Source organism: Hakea prostrata, chromosome 10, assembly GCF_041222555.1.
Source record: "Hakea prostrata isolate BN-2017 chromosome 10, UWA_Hpros_2, whole genome shotgun sequence".
NCBI classification, from domain to species: domain Eukaryota; kingdom Viridiplantae; phylum Streptophyta; class Magnoliopsida; order Proteales; family Proteaceae; genus Hakea; species Hakea prostrata.
The window spans coordinates 22,090,466-22,106,477 of NC_142609.1; the positions used below are offsets into that span (position 1 = coordinate 22,090,466).

Sequence of the window (16,012 nt, forward strand, 5' to 3'; positions counted from 1 at the left end):
TGGGGGAGAAGGACAGAAAAGGGGGAATAATGATGGGTTTTTCTTATTAAAAAAAATTATTTATTTTTTCTCTTTTTTTTTTATTGAAAAAGTTGGGGGGGGGGGGGGTGGGGTTGTGTTTGGCTGTGGGTTGTTTTTTTTTTTTTTTTTAATTTGGTTACTTTAAATTTTAAAATGGTTTTTTTTTTATTTTTATTTTTTATTTTTTTTGATGAAAAAAAAAACTTACAAATATTACCCCCAATACCCCTCCTAAAGTTGAAGGTTGATTTTTCACCAGCTCACTAAAGTCAGCAACATGTTGCCAACATTTTCAGATTTAAGTGGTTTCGCCATCTGTCGGCAAAATTTTCATACCTTGGTTGCAATTGGTTTAAGGTCGAGAATTTCGATTCGGGCCGTCCCAATCCTAAAACCCAGTTCCTCTGTTTGATTATCATTTAGATAAATCAATGGCAAAGACAAAAAAAAACCCAGAGGTCAGAAATCCCCAATCGCACACAGCAGATGAACACTTCTTAAAACGCCACCTTTTTTCAATTTCTACAAATTTTTTTTGGGTGTATGTCCTAAGTAAGTAAGAAGGTACAAGAACATGATACTTAACAAAGGTAACTAGCCAAAGTTACAACTATTAAAGCTTGCTCTATCTATACAAAGAAGCAGAAACTAACTTCCTAAATCAATTTGGCAGCGTTTCCAAATGCAAATTTTCCCCAAGCCTTCATTAAGGTACCTTCAACGAGGTTGCTGGATGCGGCGAGGGGTGCTCTTTGGGCTTAAGAACTGAGGTGCTTTCTCTCGGAGCTTTGCAGGCTCCACCACATACTTCATTCCTCTTTCCTTTGGAGATTTCAACATCTCAAGGTTCCGCATTAGAGCTTCATTTCCTAAGCCATTTCGTGGGCTCCCTTTTGCTGAAATTACTGATTCATTTGGATCTTCCATAAACAACGCAAATTCCTGCATTTGAAAATCCAGGGTGGGTTCCTCATCAATGCCAAGATCGAATAAGTCTGGCAGCAAATTTGCTATGTCATCTTCCTCATCAACAGAAAAGCTGTTGAAGCTGTCCTGTTCCTGATGCTGGGATAGCCAATAATCACGAAACCATGTAGAGGTCTTCACCAAGTCCCACCATTCTTGGGAGAAATCCTCTACTTGCCGAAAAGCTGCTGGGACGAAAATAGGGGCATTTGGGTTCAGAGTCGATGTTCTTCCTGAAACTACTGCCATTTCCACTTCTTGATCACCTTGTCTCCTTGTTTTTTAATCCGATCTGTACATAGATCCGTTGAGTATGAGATATTGAGATGTATGAGAGAGGGGGAAAAAAGAAGTTTCGGAACCCTAATTTAAATTCTGAAAAAAAAAAACAAAAACAAATCTGTCTTATACAAGCCCCTACATCTGTAATTAGAACTACCAAAAAAATTGCAACAAGATCTACATAGAATTTGCAGAGTTGCCCATGAGAAACTCAATTATCTCATACTCCCAAGAATAAGAATAGATTAATCAAGGGTCACTGAGAAATTAAAAGTCCTTCATAAACAGAAAACAAAGGAAAAATAGAATTTTCTTTAAAAAAAAAAAAAAAAAAAAAAAAAACCCTTCATCCCAGGGCAGTTCGACAGATCTAGAAGATGAAAAAACCGAAGTAGATCTAACAGGTTCTTTAAGAATAAATCTTCTTCACGATAGAAAGCTAAAAAGAAACATATTCCAACATTAAACAATGGATGTCGAAATCGTTCTTGAGCTGATAAGAGGTTCGACTAAAAGTTCGAACTTTTCAAAGCCAACAGTCCTCAAAATCCCCAAACTGTAACAGATAATCACGAGTATCATCCATTATCATAAATCCTTCGGGCTCAATCCAAACTCCTCTCAGATCTGAGAGATTATTCTTTCGAATTATCACGAAACAAAGACTTCCAGTGAAGATGTCTTAAATCAATGGTTCAGGACTTCAAAAAGAGAACAATTTTCACCCAAAAAAAGTGTTCTTCACCGAATCTTAGATCTCAACCACAAGGTTTCAAACGAAGCACAGGGATTTCATCGATCAAAACGGGAATACGAGAAGAACTTCAAGATCTATATGTTAATTATTAAGAAGAAAAAAAAATCTAGTATTCATTACCTTCTCCAAAAATATCTCTGCAAATACAATTGTCGCCAGCCAATAACCAGAAGGTAGAGCTTGTGCAGATCTAAAATGAACAAACCGCTTATATAGACAGAGAAGAGCACTCTGAACCTACTTGCTTTGGAGTTTCCGAACCTAAGGTTCGGAAGTACCGGACCTATTGGTTAGGGTCAAGACGGTCTACAGCCTGTCTTGTCTTCGATTAGAAAACCGGTCAGCAGCCGGTCACCCCTTCACGATTTCAAACACAGGTCGGTGGCTAGGACCACTAAGGCGCGGGCATTTGGATAATTCTTGTGGGTCCCACGTCATTAGATAAAGATTAACGGTTGGGATTTATCCGATTGAAAGTAATTATTGTAGATTATTATTATTATAAAAGTAATATGTAATGGTATGGCCCACCAATCATGTAGATTTTGATTTAATGGTTGATTTGGTCGTTGGGTGGGTAAGGAAAACTGTGAAGGAAGATGTCATACAGATGAGGTGTTCTACGAATCTCTATGATCTTCTTCTCTTTCTAGTAGTTATCAACTGCTGAGATTTTAGCTTGGACAGAGAAATCGCCTGTACCTCGCTTATTTTATCGTGTCCAGCTCAAAAAGTGACGAACGTGATGGAATTAAAAGAAAAGGCTAATTTTATTAAATAAATTTTGATTCGACTAAGGATGAATAGGCGTGTAACACGTGTTAAACGTATCCAATGATATTTTTGGAGCCTTGAAAGGATTCTCGAAAGCTGGAAAAACGCGGCATTTGGTGAGAGCAGAGGCAGATTAAGACAGGAGTTGGAACTTGGAAGGGAGCGACTTTTAAACTTTCTTTCTTTTTTTGGTAAGGACTTTTAAACTTTCAATTTAGTGAAATAGGTGTCGGAAAAATGCTATCCGATACGTTTATGCAAAGAAAAGGGATATCCGATTCTGTTTTTGTAACCAAGGTTTACAGTATCTCACGATACCATATGATACTAGTCGATACGTAATATTTGACCCAATCGATACGATATATCTTGATAAGTCTCTCCGTTAAATTACACTAAAAGACATTAATTGGAGCGATACAATACTCGATACAGAACAATACGTCTCTTAAAATCACCAAACCGATACGATATTCGATACCAATACTTTAAACCTTATTTGTAACTATGTACACTGAAACTATTGAAGCAGACAGTCAGCTGGATATAACAGCTCATCAATGAATACATTGGTGGGTCTTGATCTGCTATACAAGGTGCCAGATTACACCATGGAGATCCTACGAACAGCTTATCAATGGAAATAACTACAGCATATTGATCTACAATACAAGGTGTTAGATAATCCCAATCTTGTACAAGATAATAAATGATCTTTTCATACAGATTGTTAGGGATGTCAACGGTGCGGTTTCGGGCTGTTTCGGGCTCAAAAGTACTTAGCCCAAACACGGCTCATTAGCAAAATAACGGTTTCGGGCCGGTTTCAATTTGGTGCAGTTTAGGTTCGAGCTAACTAACGGTGCATACCCGGGTTGAATAATGGTTACTCGGGTTGAATAATGGTTTTGACTAACAATTTATGATATGCAAGAAAAAGAACAAAAAAGAAATAGTTGAGCATCTTGTAACAAGAGCCAAAATTCTATGAAAAAACAAAATTAATATTGATTAATTTTCATTAAGAAATGAAAAGCCATTCAATATTGTAGAAATCCCACCCACCTTGTAGAAATTAAGAACCCAAATAGCAAGTAGTAACATAGAAATTGCATGTTAATTCTTCAGGCTCTACCGAATAGTCTTCCTAAAACAAATCTTCAAATCAAAAACCCTTTTAAATTCCAATTTGTGCTTTGGCCTATGATTGATTATCTTGAAACTGGGTATTTTTTTTGTGAGAATGTTAAATTTTTTCTCCTTTATGAAATTCATATCTTTTTTTGGGTTGGTATTTAATTTGAAATGCAAAAGAAATACATTTGCATGGGATAAATATTTACTTGATTTGAACAAACTTGGTACATTCATACTTAACTCTTCTAATTGTGTCACATCCTCCCAGCCGGTACTCTATCTGGCATACCCGAGAGTGTGATCCACAGCCCGAAGATCAGGTATCGAGTAATCAACCTCCCACATAAACAATAACATAATCATGAACAATCATAATAAAAGTGCGGAAGATAAACCATAGATCCAATAAGGAAAGAATGAATCATAAATAAATCAGGATACTAGATATAATCAGAGTGTCAAACAGATAAGTAAAGTGAGGCGAAAATCCCACTCTACAACCAGCAGAAAAGTAGCTCTACAAGAGAATAAACTAGACAAAATCTAATCCCAGTAGCAAGTACAATGGGTAACTAAATTGTTCTCCACTTTATAGACAACATCCTTATAAGTGTAAATCTCATAAATGGCACAAGGACGCTTCCACTCAATGGTCGGACTAAGCATCGTACGGAGCATAACCACTCGCGGGATCTTCAGTGTAATTGTGGTAACCGCAATCACCTTCCTGGAGATATGCCTCTTCGCCTTGAGCTTCTTCATAGGAACCGTCATAGTATTCAGTACCTGCAGGATAGTCTAACAAACATTGTACAATAAAGGAATGAGTTTCAAAGAAACTCAGTAAGGCAGTTAAATCCATAGTACATAAATGGCAAGATTTCAGAACAATCATAAATGCAATATGATATGAGACAAGCAATGAATGAATGAATCTAACTCTATATATGCTGGTCTCTATTGGCAGACATGCTTTAAGTCATAGCACCGTACTTCTTTGGGAAGGTCCGCTCACATCCTCAACCATTTAAGATATCTTGGATTCTCTCACGGATCATTTCACCGGTCTTGAGCAGCCGATTGGTAATGGGTCCTTCATCCCTCAGGACTAACCATGGCAGGGGGTTAAGTCAACACACTCTCTCACAACCATTTGGCATAAGTACCGGCGCATGTCAGGGAAAAACCTAGCCAAATGCAAGTCTTCTACTTAGTTATGTCAAGTCAGATCCAGATACGTCCCTGAAGATCCTTTCCGGTATCCTTCACACTAGAGTCCTCATAGTCCTTGACTACGGACTCATCAACCCTATTGATCATCCACATATGGTAAACGGGAAGCTCTCACGTCCTCTCATGGGTTGGTTAATGGTCTTAAGTGCCCGTGAGCCCAAGTCTAACCATATGCAACCCTACCAATAAATGGCCCCCACAATGTGATTCCTGTCCTCTCACGGGTTGGTTACCGGTCTTGAGCGCCCATGAATCCCCATTGCTACCACGGGTCGTTCGGTCTCAATACCCCTCCGATTAGGGTCTGACATAACAGGACATCCTAGCCAAACACTACTAGACAATCCTAGATATGTCATCCAATAGTTTAGGAAGGTGTCCAGAGGGCATCTCCGGAAACATCCCATAATATTCTCGTAGTAGTCCAAGGACAGAAGTGTCAAAAGGACACCTCTCCTTTCCAAACCATACTTAAGCATACACATGCATCAATTCATATCATCACATATATGGTAACTTCATATATGGAAAGAAATCAATAATTACAATCAACTTGTATATAATTGGTAAGTAAATTATACATGAATCAATTCAATATGAATAAGTAATGCTACTGTAATCAAAGTTATGCAACAGTAGTATATCGTTGTAAGAATCTAATTAAGGAAAAATATCAATGATATTCAAATATAGAAACTAGATTCATGCTATTTATGTAATTAAGGAAATAACCATCCTTACCTTTTATAACTCGCAAAGGAATCCTAAGAAATCAAGTAAGATCCTGGCAAACTTGAGAAGAAGGTCCTAAACAAGTGTATGCAACATATTAGGAAAGATCCCTAATAGAAAAGATACCAAAACATCCAACACAAACCAATTCTGGAGTTGTTGTACTCATTGGTCGAGTGGATTGGTCGACTGGTCCAGTCGACCAATCAGTCGACCAATGCAGACAGTAGCCTAAAAAAAACAGAGTTTTAAGATATGAAATCAGAATTTGGTGGTTCAAAAGGGTACTAATCAAGGGGTAAACTACATTAGTAGTATTCTAACATATAGGGGACCTCAAAACACTAATCAAATCAAGCCATCAAGATCCAAATTAGGAAACAAAAAGTTACCATAATTAGATCAACCATGGATCTTGATGAATTCGAAATAGAAATCAAAGACAAGAACAATAGGAGGATGGATCATTGCTTCAGGTAAAGGTATCATGAAAACATACTTAGATCTTCAAGGAAATAGGCTTAAAAGCATAAATCTAAATAAGGAAACAAAACCTACCATATATGTAACTACAATGGTTCATGAAGAACACATAGTATGGTAGAAGAGAACAACTAGAGATTGATAGATCATGGTTCTTGAAAAGAAAACACAGCAATTTGGCTACTATCATGATCAATATAGAAGATCCAAGGAGATCAGAATTCAAATCAGAAGTTTAACAAGATTAGATCATGGTTTGATCATGATTCCTTCAAAAGCTTGCAATGATCATGGTTAAGATCATTGTTCTAGCCTCTAATCCTTAGGATGATCATGAGAGACAAGTCCAGAGATGTTTGCAACAGAGAATGCAGCATCTCCTCTACTGTCTCAACTCAAAAAGGAAAGAAAATAAGAGATAGAGGAGAAGAAGAGAGTGTAGACATACCTTTTGATGAAAAAGGAAGAGTTTCGACGAAGATCCGTCAAGAAAATCACCAAGGATGCAAGGGAGATGACTTGCAGAGGTCTTTGGTTCGTTCCAAAGAGTTTGGAGGCAGCAAATACGAAGTGGACTCGAGATTGGACTTAAATAGAACAAGAAAAACCTAATTGCCAAAGACAGCACTCATTGGTCGAGTGGATTGGTCGACTGGTCCAGTCGACCAATCAGTCGACCAATGCTGACAGTAAATCCAAAACAGGGAATTGAAGACCCAGATCAAATCCAATCCTAAAGGGGTTTTGCACACATGTCAAGTGACTTACCTAATAGGTAGAAATGCCTTCAAACCAATATAGAGAGCACTCCAAGTCCATCAACTAATCCGATCTTCATCAAGATTCAGTTTCCATAAATAGAATTTCATCATCAACTTTCATGGATTCAAAGCCAGACACCAAGTCCATCAACTGGGATGGCCCAAAGCTGACTTCTTACTTTACTTCGGGTCATCGGACCTACAAATAACAAGGTTTCCGGGTCAAGGTTAGGGCTGGGTTTTACAAATTGTCCCTTACAAGTAGTAGAATGACTATTTGATCTTTGAATTCATGCTCAATTTTTCTAGTAGTAATATGATAATTCAAATAATATTTAATGTTAAACTATAAAACGGGTTGTAAAATGAGTTATAACGGGTTGCGGTTGCGGTTTGGGTTTGGGTTGATGTAGGCTCTGCAACCTTCAGCCCAATTACGGTCTATTAAGGTTCGATTCGGGCTATAACGGGCCGGTGCGGTTCGGTTTTAACGGTTCCAACTGCAAATTGACACCCCTACAGATTGTGATTGATTTGCATGTGGATCCTTACTGAACTTTTTTTTTTTTTTGGTCATGTACATAATGGAATGTCGCAGACTTGGAGGCATGGTTTCACGTAGAATAATGGCTAGGTAACAACACGGGATTGAGGATGGGCAACCTGTGGTGTGAATTTCTCTTTCTATTAATATTTGTATTTATGTTATACGCGTAAAGAAATGGAACATGGAAGACTTATGAGAGTGCTGAGGTGTTGTGGATGATGTTAATTGTGGGTTACCCAAAGCAGACATCAACATACTATTCATTAGTATACCAAAGGGTTTCTGTAAGCAAGAGCTGAATCTACAAGGAGGTCTCGATGTATGCTACTACGGTTGTTGGCGGTGAAGCAAGGGCCAAATCTATAAGGGGTGTCTACTAAGGTTATGTGAACTAAACAGTAACTAAGGCGCCAATGGAGGAGTAGTAGGATGGTTAGGAAACTACTCATCAGTGGAGAGGTCATGGCTTCAACTCCTACCGGTGGCATATGTAATATCCCTATCCCTATATATAAAAAAAAGCGCCTTTGTACCTAAAATAAAAAAAAACAGTAACTAAGGTTGTTTAGATGTGATGTAATTAACTTCTTTTATGTCTTTCATGATTTCTATCATGAGTAATTGTAAGGTTATCATACCACACATAATTGATGAGTATTGATGCATGTCAGGGATTAAACCCAATGTGGGCCTATGGTAACACACTACATGTGGTCCAGATACATTTATTCATACCTAGTGCACTATTGGTCCAGTATCCTTCTTGACCTAAGAATGTGAATCTTCACAAACTGATTACCTCTATTTGATCCCATTCCTTAACCCTATGGTCATCTACATATTGTTGGGGGGGGGGGAGATGCTCACATGATAAACAGTAGATCATTGAGCCTCCTCACGGACTGGTTACCTATTCTGGATGACACAGAGTCATGTCACTACTATCACGGACCATTTGGCTTCAATACCCCTGCCGAAAGGGTAGTAGCATGTAGGGGTACCTAACCGTGAAATCTAGACCCCTAGTCATGTGGGATAACAACCATGAGAGTGTTAGGGGCATTAAAGGATAGAGTCTCATACCACAACCCTTGATATCCCAAGCTAGGAGCACCAAGCTAGGTATTCCCCAATCATAGTCGCATCAAACACATCATTTCACAATGAGCAAAGTAGTAAAATGCATTGACTCATCAATTAGGACACTTCATTAACAAGTAAGCATGCATAACAATAATTACAGCAAGTTATAAGACTATTGACATGTACAAAAATGTAAGCAATTCATCATAACAACAATTCAGCCATGCATGGAATTGTGTCCTTACCTGTTTCAGCGGAAAAAGTATTGAAAAACGTGCTAGATCTCCAAAGCAAATATATTAACAAATCCTAGAAAACCTCTAGATTGAGATTATAAGATTACATTAGGGTCTGAGGGTCAAATTGGGCAAAAACAACATAAACACAGCCTCTGGAAGTAGGCCGGTTGGTTAAGGCAGTTGGTCAAAGTGATTTCTCCATCTAATCTTCACTAGAGGTGTATGGTCTAATTCCTTTGCTGCTTGGCCTTATGATCTAGGATTTTTGTAGGCTCTTCTTCATAAGTCAAGTCCACACTCAAACCTTCAGGTTCTTTCTGGAGAAGATGTTTCAAATTTACCAAGCATTGTCTTAGCATGGAAACATGGAATATATCATGCACATCAGCTAGAGATGGAGGGAGGTCTAATCTATAAGAACTAGACCAACCTTTTCAGTGATCTCAAAAGGTCTAATGTATCTAGGGCTAAGCTTTCTTTTAATATTAAACGTCATAATGCCCTTTATTGGAGACACCTTCAAGAAAGCCCATTCACCTACTTGAAATTTCAAAATTTTCTTTCTTTTGTTTGCATAGGACTTTTGCTTGGACTGTGCAACCTTGATTCTTTCTCTAATCATGTAACCATGGCACTTGTGGTCTTGATTAGTCTGGACCAAGAACACGCATTTCTTCAACTTCATCCCAATAGAGAGCAGTCTTGCAAGTACGCCCACACAATGCTTGGAATGGGGCCATTCCTATTGTCGACTGGTAACTGTTGTTGTAGGAAAATTCCACCAATCCTAAGTGGTCATCCCTAGTTACCACCCGTAGCATGTCTTCTAGAATATGACTGATCCTTTCTGATTGTCCATCCATCTAAGGATGATGGGCTATACTCAAATTCAACTGCGCTCCCAATGCTTTCTAAAGATTATTACAGAATCAAGAGGTGAACCTTGGATCCCTATCAGATACAATAGTGACTGGCATGCCGTGCAATCTCATCACATTGTCTACATATAGCCTTGCCAATTTTTCCATAATGTAGGTAATCTTCATCGGTATAAAATGGATTGATTTGGTCAATCGGTCTACTATTACCCACACAGTGTCATTCCCTTTGCTGGTTCAAGGTAGACTTGTGAAAAAATCCATGGCAATATCTTCCCATTTCCAGCTAGGTACAAGAAGGGGTTGTAGAAGACCAGATGATGATTGTCTGTGACCTTTCGCCCGTTGATAGGTACTACATTTGGCAACAAAATCTTCCACATCATTCATTATTCCAGGACACCAGAAATGTTCATTCATATCTTGATACATTTTCGTACTACTTGGATGAATAGTGAAGACGGATTGATGAGCTTCACTCAAGATTTCCTTCCTGAGGTCTTCCACTGCTGGAACATAGATCCTTTCCTTGAAAACTAGAGCACCATTAGAGGCTAATGAGAAATCCGATATTTCCCTAGCATTCGAAGATATCAACTCAATCCTTCTTTTTCAATTCTAGGTCAGTCAACTGCAATGCTTTGATTATGTCCCTTCCAATTATGGTCCACAAAATCGTTCCTATTTGGCAAAGACCTTTGCAACATATAACTCTTTCTTTCACCTACTTCAAATTTATTCTGAACAATCTGCACGTAGCTTTCTACCAGCTGAATTGCAAGATAAGCCTTAATCAAAGGTCTCAGTCCCTTGAAGAATTTCTTCACCTTCTCTAGGTCAACCTTTATCAATTTCTGGGCAAAAGAAGAAGAGTTCTTCTAATTTCTACTGATATTCTAGAACTGAACTTGAAACTTGAGTAAGAGCTATAATTTCGGATTCATTCGCTTCTTTCATTGACTCAAGAAAGTAATTCTTGCAAAAAGCCTCTTTAAATAATCCCAAGTGACATTCTGATGTAAAGCTTCCACAACTAGCCGGTTGGCATTCCACCAAGCATCTATTTCATTCTATAGTTTCTGTTCAACACATAAAATCTTTTGAGCTTCAGAACATCCAAGATACCAAAAAGCTTTCTCCATCTCTCTTATCCATTTGTTGGCAACAAAGCATCGTTCGTAGCTCCAATAAAGGCAAGGACCTGAAGCTTCATAAAATGCTCCATCAACTTAGCATCCGGTCCTAAAGCAAACCTTTTTGCATTAGCATCTACTGCTAAGGTATCGACTCTATGAGGGTTTGGAGCAACTTGCTCTGCTTGATGCATTGCCATGAATTCTTGCATCATATTTGTCACATCCCCCTAGCCGGTACCCTAACTGCAATATCTAGAGGTGTGATCCACAGCCCCAAAGATTAGTTCATAACAATCCTCCCACATAGCATAATTGTGAAACCCAGCCCTAACCTTGACCCGGAAACTTTGTTATTTGTAGGTCCAGTGACCCGAAGTAAAGCAAGAAGTCAGCTTTGGGCCATCCCAGTGGAGGACTTGGTGTCTGGCTTTGAATCCATGAGTGTTGATGACAAGGTGCTATTTATGGAAACTGAATCTTGATGAAGATAGGATTAGTTGATGGACTTGGAGTGTTCTCTATCATGGTTTGAAGGCATTTCTACCTATTAGGTAAGTCACTTGGTGTGTGTGCAAAACCCCTTTAGGTTTGGATTTGATATGAGCCTTCAATTCCCTGTTTTGAACTTGCTGAACTAATTGGTCGACTCATTGGTAGACTGGACCAGTCGACCAATCCACTCGACCAATGGGTTCTGTCTTTGGTAATTAGGTCTTGCTTGCTCTATTTAAGTCCAATCTCGAGTCTACTTTGTATTTTCAGCCTCCGAACTCTTTGGAACGAACCAAAGACCTCTGCAAGTCATCTCCCTTGCGTCCTTGGTGTTTATCTTGACGGATCTTTGTCAAAACTCGTGTTCTTACACAAAAAGGTTTGTTTACACTCTCTTCTTCTTCTTCATCCTTGTTTTCTTTCCTTTTTGAGTTGAGACAGTAGAGGAGATGCTGCATTCTCTGTTGCAAACATCTCTGAACTTATCTCTCATGATCTTCCTAAGGATTAAAGGCTAAAGCAATGTCCGTAATCATGATCATTGCAAGCTTTTGAAGGAATCATGATCTAAGTCATGATCTCGTCTTCGTTTATCTTTGATTTAAATTCTGATGTTCTTAGATCTATTATATTGATCATATTAGTAGTCAATTGCTGTGTTTTCTTTACATAATCCATGATCTATCAATCTCTAGTTGTTTCTCCTCTATCATACCATGCTTTCTTCAAGAATCATGACTGATACATCTATGGTAAGTTTTGTTTCCTTATTTGGATTCATGTTCTTAGATCTATTTTCTTGAAGATCTAAGTATGCGTTCCATGATACCTTTGTCAAAATCAATGATTCATTCTCCTATTGTTCTTGTCTATGATTTGTATCTTGAATTCTTCAAGAACCATGATTAATCTAATTATGGTAACTTGTTGTTTCCTAATTTGTCACTTGAAAACTTGATTCGATTAGTGTTTTGAGGTCCTCTATATGTTAGGATACTACCAATGTAGTTTACCCCTTGTTTAGTACCCTTTTGAACCACCAAATTCGGTTCTTTATTCTTAAAACTCTGATTTTGTAGGCCACTATCTCCATTGGTCGACTGGGACAGTAGACCAATCCAATCGACCAATGAGTACAGCAACTCCAGATTTGGTATGTTTTGGATGTTTTGATATCTTTTCTTTTAGGGATCTTTCCTAATATGTTGTATACACTTGTTTAGGACCTTCTTCTCAAGTTTGTCAAGATCTTACTTGATTTCTTAAGATTCCTTTGCAAGTTATAAAAGGTAAGGATGGTTACTTCCTTAACAACATAAATTGCATATCTTAGTTTCTATATTTGAATCTTGTTAATTTATTTCTTTAATTAGATTCTTATAATGTTATACTACTGTGGTACTGTCTTGATATCAGTAGCATTACTTATTTATATTAAATTGACTCATGTATGATTTACTTACCAGTTATACACAAGTTGAATGTAATTATTGATTTCTTTCCATATATGAAGTTACCATATATGTGATGTTATGGATTGATGCTTGTGTATGCTTAAGTATGGTTTGGAAAGGAGAGGTGTTCCTTTTGACACTTCTATCCTAGGACTACTACGGGAATATTATGGGATGTTTTCGGAGATGCCCTTTGGACACCTTCCTAAACTGTTGGATGACATATTTAGGACTGTCTAGTAGTGTTTGGCTAGGATGTCCCGTTATGTCAGACCCTAATCGGAGGGGTATTGAGACCGAACGACCCGTGGTAGCAATGGGGATTCATGGGCGCTCAAGACCGGTAACCAACCCGTGAGAGGACAGGAATCACATTGTGGAGACCATTTATTGGTAGGGTTGCATATGGTTAGACTTGGGCTCACGGGCGCTTAAGACCGGTAACCAACCCGTGAGAGGACGTGAGAGCTTCCCGTTTACCATATATGGATAACCAATAGGGTTGATGAGTCCGTAGTCAGGGACTATGAGGACTCTAGTGTGAAGGATACCGGAAAGGATCGCCAGGGGCGAGGAATGGACGTATTTGGATCTGACTTGATGTAGCTGAGTAGAAGACTTGCATTTGGCTAGGCTTTAACCCTGACATGCGCCGGTACTTAGACCAATGGTGATGTGAGAGAGTGGTGACCTATACCCCAGCCATGGAATATCCTGAGGGATGAAGGACCCATTACCAACTGATGATGAGTGAATGAGACTTTCCTAAAGAAGTACGGTGCTATGACTTAAAGCATGTCTGCCATTAGAGACCAGCATACATAGAGTTAGATTCATACATTCATTGTTTGTCTCATACCATATTGCAGTTATGTTTGTTTTGTAATCCCGCCATTTATGTTATTATGGATTTAATCGCCTTACTGAGTTTCTTTGAAACTCATTCCTTTTGTACAATGTTTGTTAGACTACTCTACAAGTTCTGAGTATCATGACTGCTCGTATGAAGAAGCGCAAGGAGAAGAGGCATATCTCCAGGAAAGTGATTGCGGTTACGACAATTACACTGAAGATTTCGCGAGTGGTTATGCTCCGTACAATGCTTAGTCCGACCATAGAGTGGAAGCGCCCTTGTGCCATTTATGAGATTTATACTTATAGGGATATTGTCTATAAGATTGAGAACAATTTAGTTACCTATTGTACCTGCTATTGGGATTAGATTTCATTCTGTTTCTTATCTTTTAGAACTACATTTCCGCTGGTTGTAGAGTGGGATTTCGCCTCACTTTACTTATTTGATTTAGACACTCTGATTATATTTAGTACTCTGATTTATATATGATTCATTCTTTCCTTATTTGGATCTATGGTTTATCTTTCGCACATCGATTGTTATTGTTCATGATTATGTTATTGTTTATGTGGGAGGTTGATTACTCGATACTTGATCTTCGGGCTGTGGATCACACTCTCGGGTACACCAGTTAGGTTACCGGCTGGGAGGATGTGACAATAATAGTATAATCAACAGCAAGAGCAAATCATTGTATAAATACTATTAAAGAAACAATCAAGGAAGGATCTCAAGATAGATCACAACGAATATTAGAATGTCGAATAAAAGATACCAATCAATAAATCAAAGTATAGAGTATAGCGGAAATAACTCTATAGTCAAAGCGGAAAGGGGTAGATAAAAAATCTAATGTATTACAACCGAATTAGAGTAAAGGAAGTGTGAAATCCCTCACAACCCTAATCCGAAAATCTATGTTGTAGGTCCGAAGACCCAAGGTCAAGGAAGAAGACAACTCTGGACCCTTTCATTTGAACCCATTAGGTATGACCTAGAACCAATGGAGATTGATACTAAATATCCTATTATAGAAACCCTGAATGACTTTGATAGAAGATGTAGCTTGAATGAAGATGGACTTTCAGTACAGTGAAGTCATTTTCGGAAGGTCCTATGAAGTCAGGTAAGACTCCCTCATAAGTTGGAAGAGGACCCAAGTGGAGCTTGTGGCTTTTAGAGATCAAAATTCAGCATTTGACCAAGAGGCATTGCCTTGGGGCGACCGAGCCAAGCGACCATAGCTGGTGCAGGGCAGAATTGTGACTTTTTGGAAAAATTAGGTTTTTGGAGCCTATATATTCAAACTTCGATCTAATTCGTACCACTTTGCCTCTTCACTATTGGAGAATGTGAGAAGAACCCTGAAGTTTCCTTCAAGGTCAAGGTTGATCCCAAGCATCCATGAGAGATTCCTCCATTGAATCTTCTTCTACAAGGTTAGTATTCACTTCTATACTCTCAAGATCTATTCTCTCTACTGTTACAACCTATTATTGTGATTGTGAGGAAGGTCTTAAACTACTGTAATGACCTAATCTCTGATCCTTATAGTCTTAGAGTGAATTCCCATTCACTCTATTCTTTTGGTGGAAAACACGGTGTGATTTCGGTATTAAATCTAGTATAAACTTCATGATCTTAGCTCTACTTGTGTTGTTTGATCTCTAACCTATGCTAGATATATTCCTAAGTAAAATTTTGACCATGATCTACTATTTTCTTACATTTTGAATGAATCCTCATTCATTATAGTCTATCTGTGAAATCTATGGATTGATTTCGGATTAAACCTATTGTCACATCCCTTCAGCCGGTACCCTATCTGGAATACCCGGAGGTGTGATCCACAACCCCGAAGATCAAGTTTAGGAATGATCATATCCACTTAGCACAATAACATAATCAAAAGCAAGAAGAAATCATTGTATTCAAGTAATTTAATAATAAAAATCAAGATCAAGAAAGGATCTCAGAAGGATCACAAAAGAATATCAGAGTGCGGATAACAAGATACCAATCAAAATATAACTGTAGAGTATAGCTGAAATATACCCCACAAACAAATGCGGAAGGTAGATCGAAAATCTAAAGTAAGGTCTAAAGCTATTACAACTGGAAGAATTAAAAGGAAACTAAGAATCATTATAAAACTAAACAAAAAGAGTAAAGGTTCAAGAT

At 38.2% G+C, this 16,012-nt stretch overlaps 1 pseudogene across 1 annotated transcript; it reads right to left on the minus strand.

The window, feature by feature from the left end:
- Positions 1 to 239: 239 nt before the first annotated feature.
- Positions 240 to 2,228, minus strand: LOC149002292 (protein EARLY RESPONSIVE TO DEHYDRATION 15 pseudogene; annotated as a pseudogene). Its single transcript, XR_016170441.1, has 2 exons — positions 2,147 to 2,228; positions 240 to 1,279 (listed from the first exon to the last, which is right to left on the minus strand). The product of XR_016170441.1 is annotated as a protein EARLY RESPONSIVE TO DEHYDRATION 15 pseudogene (transcript).
- Positions 2,229 to 16,012: the final 13,784 nt, after the last annotated feature.